Consider the following 10,236-nt stretch of genomic DNA (forward strand, 5'->3'; position numbering starts at 1 on the left):
TTTTGGACCTTTTTCTACAAAATCTTTGAATTGTTACTGGGAAAGGAGGTGAGAGGTCCTCGGCCCGATGTGGACTGTGGCAGCCGGTACTCAGGGGTCCGCTGGCTAGAGGAGGAGCCCCCTAAGTCTCATCAGTGTGGAGGACCCCCTGAGCCTTGGCCCCTGACGGACTGAATTCTGGGCTTTGGAAGCAGCACAATTCCCGGACACTGCCCTGCCTGGAGCGAGGGTAGACAAAGATCCTGGGAAGGAAGAAGACAGGAAGTGGAGTTGTTGGGAGCCCTGGCCCTGGCATACAGATTCCAAACCAGAGGCTTCCATCCTGCAGTTAGGGTGGAAGAGACCAGCACTATTAAACTTGCAACAATTATTTTAAATTACTTTTGAAAATACTTACTTTTTAACCTTTAGTAACAAGAAGAGTTACATTTGGAACACTTTATCTGCTTTTATTTATTTAAAAACATTATTTATTTTTATAGAGATGGGGTCTTGCTTTGTTGCCTAGGTTGGTCTTGAACTCCTGGCCTCCAGTGATCCTCCCACCTCAGCCTCTCAAAGTGTTGGGATTATGGCATGAGCCACTAAACCCAGCTTTGTATCAGTTTTTAGATGTTAGAAACTAGAGGCTTAATTCTGGAAAGCATATCTTGACAGTAGTTTAAATGTGAACATGTATTTTTAGAAACAAATTTTGGCTTATGTGAACACAGATTCACTGTAGTATCTGATGTTGTCACAGTCTTCAAGAGAAGAAGACAACCATTCACCATCCTTGGACGTATGTGTTGAAACGCATGCTGCTGTGTGTGCAAATGAACCCACTTTTATACTTGTATTATTTTGCATTGACGGTCTATTTTGAATTTAAATAATCATGCTTTGATTCTTCATAAGTTTTTATGTTATGGAATTGTTTGCACTGATCATAAAATAAAAATAAAAAAAAAAAAAAATAAAATAAAAAAAAATAAAAATAAAAGAAATGTGTGAAATAAAAAAGTGGTCCAAAGAGGAGCTCATTTCTTTGGGAGGGGCTGGGGCTGGGACATAGGCTGGAGAGGGAGTCACCATGGCCCTGGGCATGGTGCTCATGGGAAGAGCTGATTCCCTGCCCTCCATGGGGATGGAGTTAGGAGTACTTGCCACTCTCCAAGCTGCCCCTAAAAGAATCACATGGAACTTTGGGGGATGCCTGCAAGAAGAGGAGCTTGGTATCTTGTTCTGATGGGCTAGACGACCTGCCCAGAGGAAGAGAAAACTGGGAGATGAAGCCCTTGGAGAGAGCCCGCCCAACCCTCCCCAGTGCCAGCTTGTGTTTCCCATGGGTCAGCTCACCCGGGAAGCAAGACATGTTAAGCCATCTGGCTGCCTCCTTCCCAGGCCGTCTGCCGGGTGGGGAGTGCATGGGCGTGTCCTGGCACAAATGGCGTGGAGCAGAGGCTAGGGGTTCAGCCAAAGCACAGCTGAAGGAACTGAGGAAAAGGGAGGACTTGGGGAAGGTGTGGCCGCCTCATTTCCTTTTTAATTGCAAAGCGATACATGCTTCCTGTAAAAATTTATGTGTACCATAAAAATGTACAGCGCCATAGTACCCCATAGTACGAATAAACCATGTCTGTTCCCCTGGTAGCAGGTGGATGGTTTTCGACCTCTGCGCACGTACTGACGAACTGAGTGTCCTGCGTCTTCAGGTGCTAACGCAAACATTTCTGCAGAACAGATTCCTGGGAGCGGAATTGTTGGGTCAAAGGATGTTCACATTTATAAACTGGTAGATGTTACAAAAATTGACCTCGAAGTAGCTGTACCAACTTATAAGCCCACCAAAAATGTGCAGGAATGCCCAGTTCCTGGAATCGTTGTCGTCCCATTCAGATTCCCTGTGGGGCTGGGATCCCTTGCCGCCCGCTTGGCTGAGGTCTTTCCCCCGCTCTGCTGATGGCAGCGGCTGTTGCCAACTCGCAGCACGGCTGGGGCTGCACAGTCCACGGAGCTGGCGGGAGCCCCGCCCCTTCTGAGCTGGGGCCGGAGCCCCCCGCGCCCAAACCGCCGCTGCCGACCCGGCCTCGCGCTCTACGGAGCCGGCAGGAGGCGCACCCAGAGGACGGGGCTGGAGCAGCCCGAACCGCACCTGCTCCGAGCGCTCCTGGGCTCCAGCGGGACGGCCGGGCGTAGGGAGGGTCGGCCTCGGCCTTCCCGGGGGCCACAGCTGCCCTCTCACCTGCAGGACCCGGGCATCTCCGCAGCCTGCACCCTCGGGGGCCCCGAAGGACCCCTCCCTTCCCCGCTCTGTCCCCGCGGGCTCTGGGGCGTCTGCTCCGGTTACCCGGCCTCTCTCTGCTCCGATCTCGGGGCGGGTTTAGGGCCGAGCCCTGGGGGCCTTGAATGACCACGGGAGGCAGACGGAGTCCTCGGCGGGAGGGGGAAGGTCCCCCCAGTAAAGGTCCCACTTTCAGGTCAGGCCGGGCCTTGAAGGCTGGGCGGCCAGTCCTGCGGCCCTGAGTGGGGACTCGCGGTGCCTCCTCCAGGCCCGCCCGTGGCCACGCGTGGGCCAGTCGGCCTGTGCTTCCTCCGCTCTGAGGTCATGAAAGTCCCGGGACCAGGCAGAGCAGAGGCCGGAGGACGACCCAAGAAGGGAGGCAGGTGAGTGGACAGACGGCCGCTGGAGAGAGCGGTAGAGACCTGGAGAGAGCGGTAGAGACCTGCAGGCCGGGGGGAGCTGCAGGCCGGGGGGAGCTGCAGGCCGGGGGGAGCTGCAGGCCGGGGGGAGCTGCAGGCCGGGGGGAGCTGCTTTCTCTGCTGAGAGCCTCGGACACCTGCGGAGACACCGAATTACTTGCCTGTGGAGAGGAGTTAATCTCTCCAGGGCCTCCTGTCTGCTTGGAGCTGAGCACTCCATGGGCAGCCAGCCTGCAGGGAGGAGCTACACTCCTCTGAGTTGCTGTAATACTCAATAAAACTCTTCTTCATCCTTGGCAGGTCATGCTCTCCGTGGGATATCCTTTTACTTATTTGTGTCTTCGCTTTATTTCATTGTTTTAGAGTTGTCAGTGCACAGATATTTCACTTTCTTGGTTACATTTATTTTTAAGTATTTAATTTTTTTAATGATATTGCAAGTGGGGTTGTTTCCTTGGTTTCTTTTTCAGATAGTTTGTTGTTAATGTGTGGAAATGCTGCCGCTTTTTGTGTGTTGGTTTTTTATCCTGCAACTTTATTAAATTTATTGGTTTTAACAATTGTTATTGGAGTCTTTAAGGTTTTCTACATAGAGAATCATGCTCTCTGCAAATAGGGATAATTTAATTTTTCCCTTCTAACTTAAGTGTTTTAATTTCTTTTTCTTTCCTGATTGCTCTTGCTAGTACTTTCAGTTCTGTGTTGAAGTGGTGAGAGGGGCATCCTTCCCTTGCACAGGATTTCAGAATAAAAGATTTCAGTTTTTCCCATTATGATATTAGCTGTAGGCTTTTCATGAATGGCCTTACTATGTTTAGGAAGTTTTCATCTATACCAATTTTGCTGAGAGCTTTTTTGAAAAAAATCATGAATGTTAAATTTTGTCGAATTATTTTTATGAATCAGTGGAGATAACCATGTGGTTTTTATCTTTCATTCTGTTAATGTGGGGTATCATATGGATTATTTTCCTATCCCAGGGATAATTTCCACTTGTTCATATGATGTTTTTGGTGTGTTGTTGAATTTGGTTTGCTAGTATTTATTGAGAATTGTTGCATCTATGTTCCTTGGAGATATTGGCCTGTAGTTTTTTAAATAGTGTCTTTGTGTGGCTTTGGTATCAGAATAATGCTGGCCTCATCAAGTCAGTTTGGAAATCCTAGCTCCACTTCAATTTTTTGGAACAGCTTCAGAGATACTGGTATTAGTTGTCCTTTAAATGTTTTGTAGAATTCATCAGTGAAGCCATCAGTTTTTGAGCTTGTCTTTGGTGGGAGACTTTTTATTACTAATTCAATCTCCTTACTCATTTATACTTGTTTTTATTTTCTTTGTTTTTCTTTTCTTTTCTTTTCTTTTTTTGTTTTTTGAGACAGAGTCTTGCTCTGTTGCCCAAGCTGGAGTGCAGTGGCACAATCTTGGCTATGCAACCTCTGCCTCCTGGGTTCAAGCAATTCTCATGCCTCGGCCTCCCAAGAAGCTGGGATTAAGGCATGTGCCCTGACACCCTGCTATTTTTTTGTATTTTTAGTAGAGATGAGGTTTCTCCCTGTTGGTCAGGCTGGTCTTGAACTCCTGGTCTCAAGGGATCCACTCACCTTGGCTTCCCAAAATGCTAGAATTACAGGCGTGAGCCACCACGCCCAGTCTGTATTTTCTATTTCTTAATGATTCATACTTGGTATATGTTTCTAGGAATTTACCCATTTCTTCTAGACTATCTGATTGGTTGCTGTACACAGTAGTTTTTTATGATCTTTTTTACTCTGTGGTCTCAGTTGTAATGTTTCCTGTTTCATTTCTGATTTTATTCAAGTCTTCTGTCTTTTTTATTGCTTAGGGAAAGGTTTGTGAATTTTGCTTATCTTTTCAAAAAATCCAATTCTCAATTGTATTGATTTTTTTCTGCTGTTTTTCAAGTCTCAATGTCACTTATTTCTGCACTGATCTTTATTGTTTCTTTTATTCTGCTAACTTGGGGTTTCGTTTGTTCTTTCCCTGGTTGCTTGAGCTGTAAAGTTAGGTTGCTTCTTGAGATTTTTCCATTTTCATATTGTGTTGTATTTTCATTTTTATTTGTCCCAAGATATTTTTTGTTTCCTCTGTGATTTCGTCTTTGGCTCGTTGTTATTCAGGAGCAGGTCGTTTAATTTCCACATGTTTGTGCATTTTCCAAGATTTCTCCTGTTATTATTTTCTAGTTTCACACCATTGCGATTACAACAGACACTTGATGTAACTTCAGTCTTCTTAACTTACGTTGTGCTGTAACATAGACTCCTGCACAACGTTCCATGTGCTCCAGAAGAGAGTGCATTCTGTTGCTATTGGATGAAATGTTCTGTATATGTCCATTAGGTCCGTTTGGTTTAAAGGCCAATGTTTCCTTTTTGATTTTCTGTCTGGATGTTCTATTCCTTGTTGAAAGTGAAGTATTGGCCAGGCTCATGCTGGTGGCTCACACCTGTAATTTCAACACTTTGGGAAGGCTAGGAGGGAGGACCCCTTGAGGCCAGGAGTTCAAGTTGACCAGCCTGCACAATGTATCTAGACCCCATCTCTACAAGACAAAAAAAAAAAAAAAAAATTGCCAGGCATGGTGGTGGCACATGCCTGTAGTCCTAGCTACTTCAGAGGCTGGAGGCAGGAGGATTGCTTGAGCTCAGGAGTTCAAGGTTACAGTGAGCTATGATTATGTCACTGCACTCCAGCCCAGGTAGCAGAGCAAAACCCTGTTTCTAGACAAAAAATTAAAAAAAATGTATTAAAGTCATCTCCTACAATGCTTTTTAGTTTATCTCTCCCTTTAAATTATTTTAAATTTGCTTTATATATTTAGTGCTCTAATTTTGGGTGCATATATATTTATAATTGTTATAGCCTCTTAATGTATTGAAATATTATTATATAATGTCTTTCTTCATCTCTTTTTTACAGTTTTTGACCTAAAAACTATTTTGTCTGATGTAAGTGTAGCTAACCCTGCTATCTTTGTGTATCCACGCACACGGAATATCTTTTTGCAAGGTGTATCTTTTTCTATTACTTTACTGTCTTATCAATTCTTTATTTTTAAAGTGAGTTGTTTGTCAATCTCTTCTTTTTAATTGAAGTATCTAGTCCATTTGTATTTGTTATAGCTATCTCTCTGGTAAGATTTAAATCTAACATTAGCTTTTTGTTTTCCACATATCTGTACCCTTTTCAAAAAACACAGTTCCTCCTAGTTGCATCCTATTGGACTAATCAAAATTGTTTGGTATTTTATCACCTCTATTGATTTTTTCAGTATAAATCTTTGGTTTTTGCTATTTTATTTTGTTGTTTTTTTCTTAACTTTAGAATTCACACTATGCAGTCTCCATATACTGCAGTCTACCTGCATTTGTTGTAACAATTTACAGATGACATAGAAAATTGAAAATGTTACATATCTTTTTGTGGAAAGGTCCCACTTTCAGGCCAGGGAGGGCCTTGATGGCTGGGCTGCCAGTCCTGCAGACCTGAGTGGGGACTGATGGCTGGGCTGCCAGTCCTGCGGACCTGAGTGGGGACTCCTGGTACCTTTTCTGGACCCACCTATGCCACCCATGGAATCAGTCGGCATGTGCTTCCTCCCCTCTAAGGTCTATAAAAGTCCCAGGACCAGCCAGCAAAATCAGCACCGCAGAGACCCCTTACCCTGCCACCAATGAGCTTCCCATCCTCAGGCACGCTCAAGCAGCGGGAGCCTCCCAGGCAGGGTCAGCACTGGTGTATTCCGTAGACTGAACAGGGATACACACAAAAGTGTTGCGTTCACCCTTTTCCTACTTTGAGGGTTAGCTGCATGGAAAACGTGAACAGTAGGGAGAAGGACATCCACCATATGCTATTTGTATGCACTTGTCTGGGGCCACTTGCAGGAGGGAAACATGGGTTTTTACTCTGCATGCTCCAGCCTTCTGGGCGGCCTCCCCTGGGGCCTTCCTGGTTCACAAAATGTATACCTGAATGTCTCGGGTCTCTCTCAGTTTAAGGCTGGGTATGTGCGCCCCCCCTTTTTTTTTTAAAGTCCCCAGCAGGTATTTGTTTTCTCTTTTCAACATCCTGTTCTGCAGCTTGTCTCAGCTCTCCATATGCTGAAGAGCCAGGTCGTGGCACAGGCCGTGCGGAGACTAGCAAAGGCTTTGAAGTTCTCCTCCTCGGTGATGATTTAGGCTTTCTCCTTCCCGTAGCCGTTCCTGATGGGCATAACTGGTCCTGTCAAGCTGGTGGCCAATTTCAGTTCTTCTGCTGAACCGTCTCCCTTTCTGGGGGCCAAGGCTTCCTGGGGAGAGGACGCGTTTGGTCCCGCGCATCTTCCTGGGGAGAGGACGCGTTTGGTCCCGCGCACCTTCCTGGGGGAGAGGACGCGTTGGTGGTCCCCGTCCCGCACCTTCCTGGGGAGAGGACGCGTTTGGTCCCGCGCACCTTCCTGGGCGAGAGGACGCGTTTGGTCCCGTGCATCTTCCTGGGGCACCATCCTGGGGAGAGGACGCGTTTGGTCCCGCGCACCTTCCTGGGGAGAGGACGCGTTAGGTCCCGCGCACCTTCCTGGGGAGAGGACGCGTTTGGTCCCGTGCGCCTTTAGCTGCTGTACATTGGCCTGCGGGACTCAGTGGACTTGTTGTGTCGTGTTGGATCCACAGAGATGCCAACGGTTTGGCCCAGCTTCTGTGAATGCCGGCTACCCTTAGCTCCTCCAGGCTTCAGACCCTGCCTACTTTGGTGTGATGCCTTAGCATGAGGCACCTTACTGTGGGCGGGGTGGGCCCAGGCGCGGGGGTCGGGGTGATGGGATCTCTGGTTGGCTGGCTGAACCACGTGGCTGTGTGCCGCTGCCAGCCCTTGTGAGAGAGGGGTTTGAACTTCATGCCATTCCAGCTGGGGCCTCTGGCTGCCCACAGCCCTCTGCAAAGGAAAGCAGCCTTCCCATCATTGAAAGTGGGCGGATCAGAGCCACTGATTATTTAAACAGTTTAATGTTGTTTTTTATATTAGCTATATGTTTGCTTTTCTTATTTATCACATAAATACAGTCCTAAAGGAATAATAACTACAGATGGAGAGGAAACATAGTTTTAATGTTATAACATATTTTTAATTATCACATCATAATCCTTTACCCCTTAATACGTAAGTGTGCATTTTCTTAAGAGCATTCTTCTACATCAAAATCAGGAAATTAACGTTTATCCAATAATAACCTTGTTAATGTTATCGCAAAAACATTCATGAGTAAGAACCCCAAATATTTACACGCTAATGCAAATGACTGTAGAAAATAAAACTTGCGTTTTCTGAATATCATGTGTTAATAAGGGGAATAGCTTTCTCCCAACAGGTGACCAAGAATATTTTCATAAGCTTAAAATGCACTTATCTGACTTGATGGAGAAACAAATTACAATCTCCTTCTAGAATTTCACAGACAGCGGTGTCTGGACCTGGCATCTCATGAGGGCTGGTCGTGGGTGTCTCTTCCTGCTGTGGTCTGAATGTGTCCCTCTCCACCACGCCCCACACACATGTTGAAATCCCAACACCCAGTGCAATGGAGTAGGAGGTGGGACTTGTGGGAGGGGATTAGGTCATGAGGGTGGAGCCCTTACGATGGGATTAATGCACTTATCAAAACAGATCTGTCAGGGGCTGGGTGGCTCACACCTGTAATCCCAGTCCTTTGGGAGGCCGAGGCAGGCAGATCATGAGGTCAAGAGATCGAGACCACCCTGGCCAACATGGTGAAACCCTGTCTCTACTAAAAATACAAAAATTAGCTGGGTGTGGTGGTGGGCGCCTGTAGTCCCAGCTACTCTGGAGGCTGAGGCAGGAGAATCGCTTGAACCCAGAAGGTGGAGGTTGCTGTGAGCTGAGATCACGCCACTGCACTCCAGCCTGGCGATAGAGTGAGACTCTGTCTCAAAAACAAAACAAAACAAAAAAACAAAAAAGAAACAGACCCTGGTGGGGGTGGGGTGAGGTGGCTCATGCCTGTAATCTCAGCACTTTGGGAGGCTGAGGTAGGTGGATCACTTGAGGCCAGGAGTTCAAGACCAGCCTGGGCAACATAGCAAGACCCTGTCTCAATTTAAAATCAAAAATATAAACGGACCCTGGAGAACTCTCTTGCTCTCTGCCATGTGAGGATACAAAGCAAAGTCAGCAGTTTGCAGCCAAGAAAAGAACCCTCGCCAACCCTGACCGTGCTGGCACCCTGATCCTGGACTTCCAGCCTCCAAAACTGTGAGAAATACATTTCTGTTGTTTACAAGCCACTCAGTGTATGGTATTTTGTTATAGCAACCAGAGCTGAGTAAGGCACTTCCCAAGTCTGCCCTCAGTGGTGTCACATCTTCAGCTTGAAGTCAATCATAGTGGGAGTGCTTGCACCAGAGAAATTGGCTCAATATATTTTTTTTTTCAGAAAGCCAGTTATTAAACATTTATCAGATACCACTGCATTTCTTTATCATTCTCTCTCTCTGTTTATATTACTATATGTTTTAATGAGCCATTTGAAAATAAGGTACAAACATCATAATCCTTTATCCCTTAATACATAAGTGTGCATTTTCATAAGAGCATTCTTCTACATCAAAATCAGGAAATTAACATTTATCCAATATTATTTAATCCACATACCTCTTTCAAAATGCCCTTTTTTCCCCCAATAATCTCCCTCTCTTTCTCTCTAGAATCAAGCAATCATTCCACCTCAGCCTCCGAAAGTGCTGGGATTACAGGCTTGAGCCAACTTGTCTGGCCCAGTGATGTTTTTTATAGATCCAGGATCCCATCCTGGGTCACCGATTGCATTTAGTTCTCCTGTTTCCTTTAGTGTGAAGCAGTTCCTTAGTGTTGTCCTGTCTTTCAGGACCTTGACATTTTTGAAGAGTACCTGTCAGTTTGTCTAATGTTTCCTCCTGATTTATGCGTTTTTGGGTGCAGGAATACCTCAAAAGTGATGCCGTTTGTATTCTCCACTGCATTGTATCAGGAAGAATGTGATGTAAACTGTTTTCCCATCTGGCGATGTTAACTTCTGTCATTTGGCTAAGGTGGTGTCTGCCAGCCTTCTCCACTGTAAAGTTAATTGGTACGTGTTTTGTACTTATGAGTTAAGAAGTAATATTTTGAGACTCCTATTGTAGGGCAGAGCTTTCTCTTCTCTCCATGAATTTGTGTGTGTATGTATGTATGTATGTATGTATGTATGTATGTATGTGTGTGTATCAGTGGGGAAATACTTATGGATTCCTATTTTATTCAGGGGTTCAAAATCCATACTGACGTCGAAATCCATTTGACTTGGCTCTTCTGTCCAATCTACTTTAGTATTTTCTGTTGTAGGATATTGTAGGCTCTTCTTGTATTTTCCCTGCCCTAGCCTTGGACTCAACCATTTCTCCAAGGAGACTTCATTCCTTTTGCTGAAAATAGTACTAAAAACTAAGTTCTGGGTCTTGGTGTACCCATCGGTACTGGGGTGTTGTTGTTGCTAAGCCTTCAAACAAGACAGAGCTGGGA

General features: G+C 45.7%; 1 long non-coding RNA gene across 1 annotated transcript; it reads left to right on the forward strand.

Moving 5' to 3' along the window:
* Positions 1-2,048: 2,048 nt before the first annotated feature.
* On the forward strand, positions 2,049-9,428 carry LOC126957377 (uncharacterized). Its single transcript, XR_007726731.1, has 3 exons — positions 2,049-2,646; positions 5,623-7,049; positions 7,246-9,428. It is a non-coding gene; the product is annotated as an uncharacterized LOC126957377 (long non-coding RNA).
* The last annotated feature ends 808 nt before the right edge of the window (positions 9,429-10,236 follow it).

This window comes from Macaca thibetana, chromosome 6 (assembly GCF_024542745.1).
Source record: "Macaca thibetana thibetana isolate TM-01 chromosome 6, ASM2454274v1, whole genome shotgun sequence".
NCBI lineage: Eukaryota > Metazoa > Chordata > Mammalia > Primates > Cercopithecidae > Macaca > Macaca thibetana.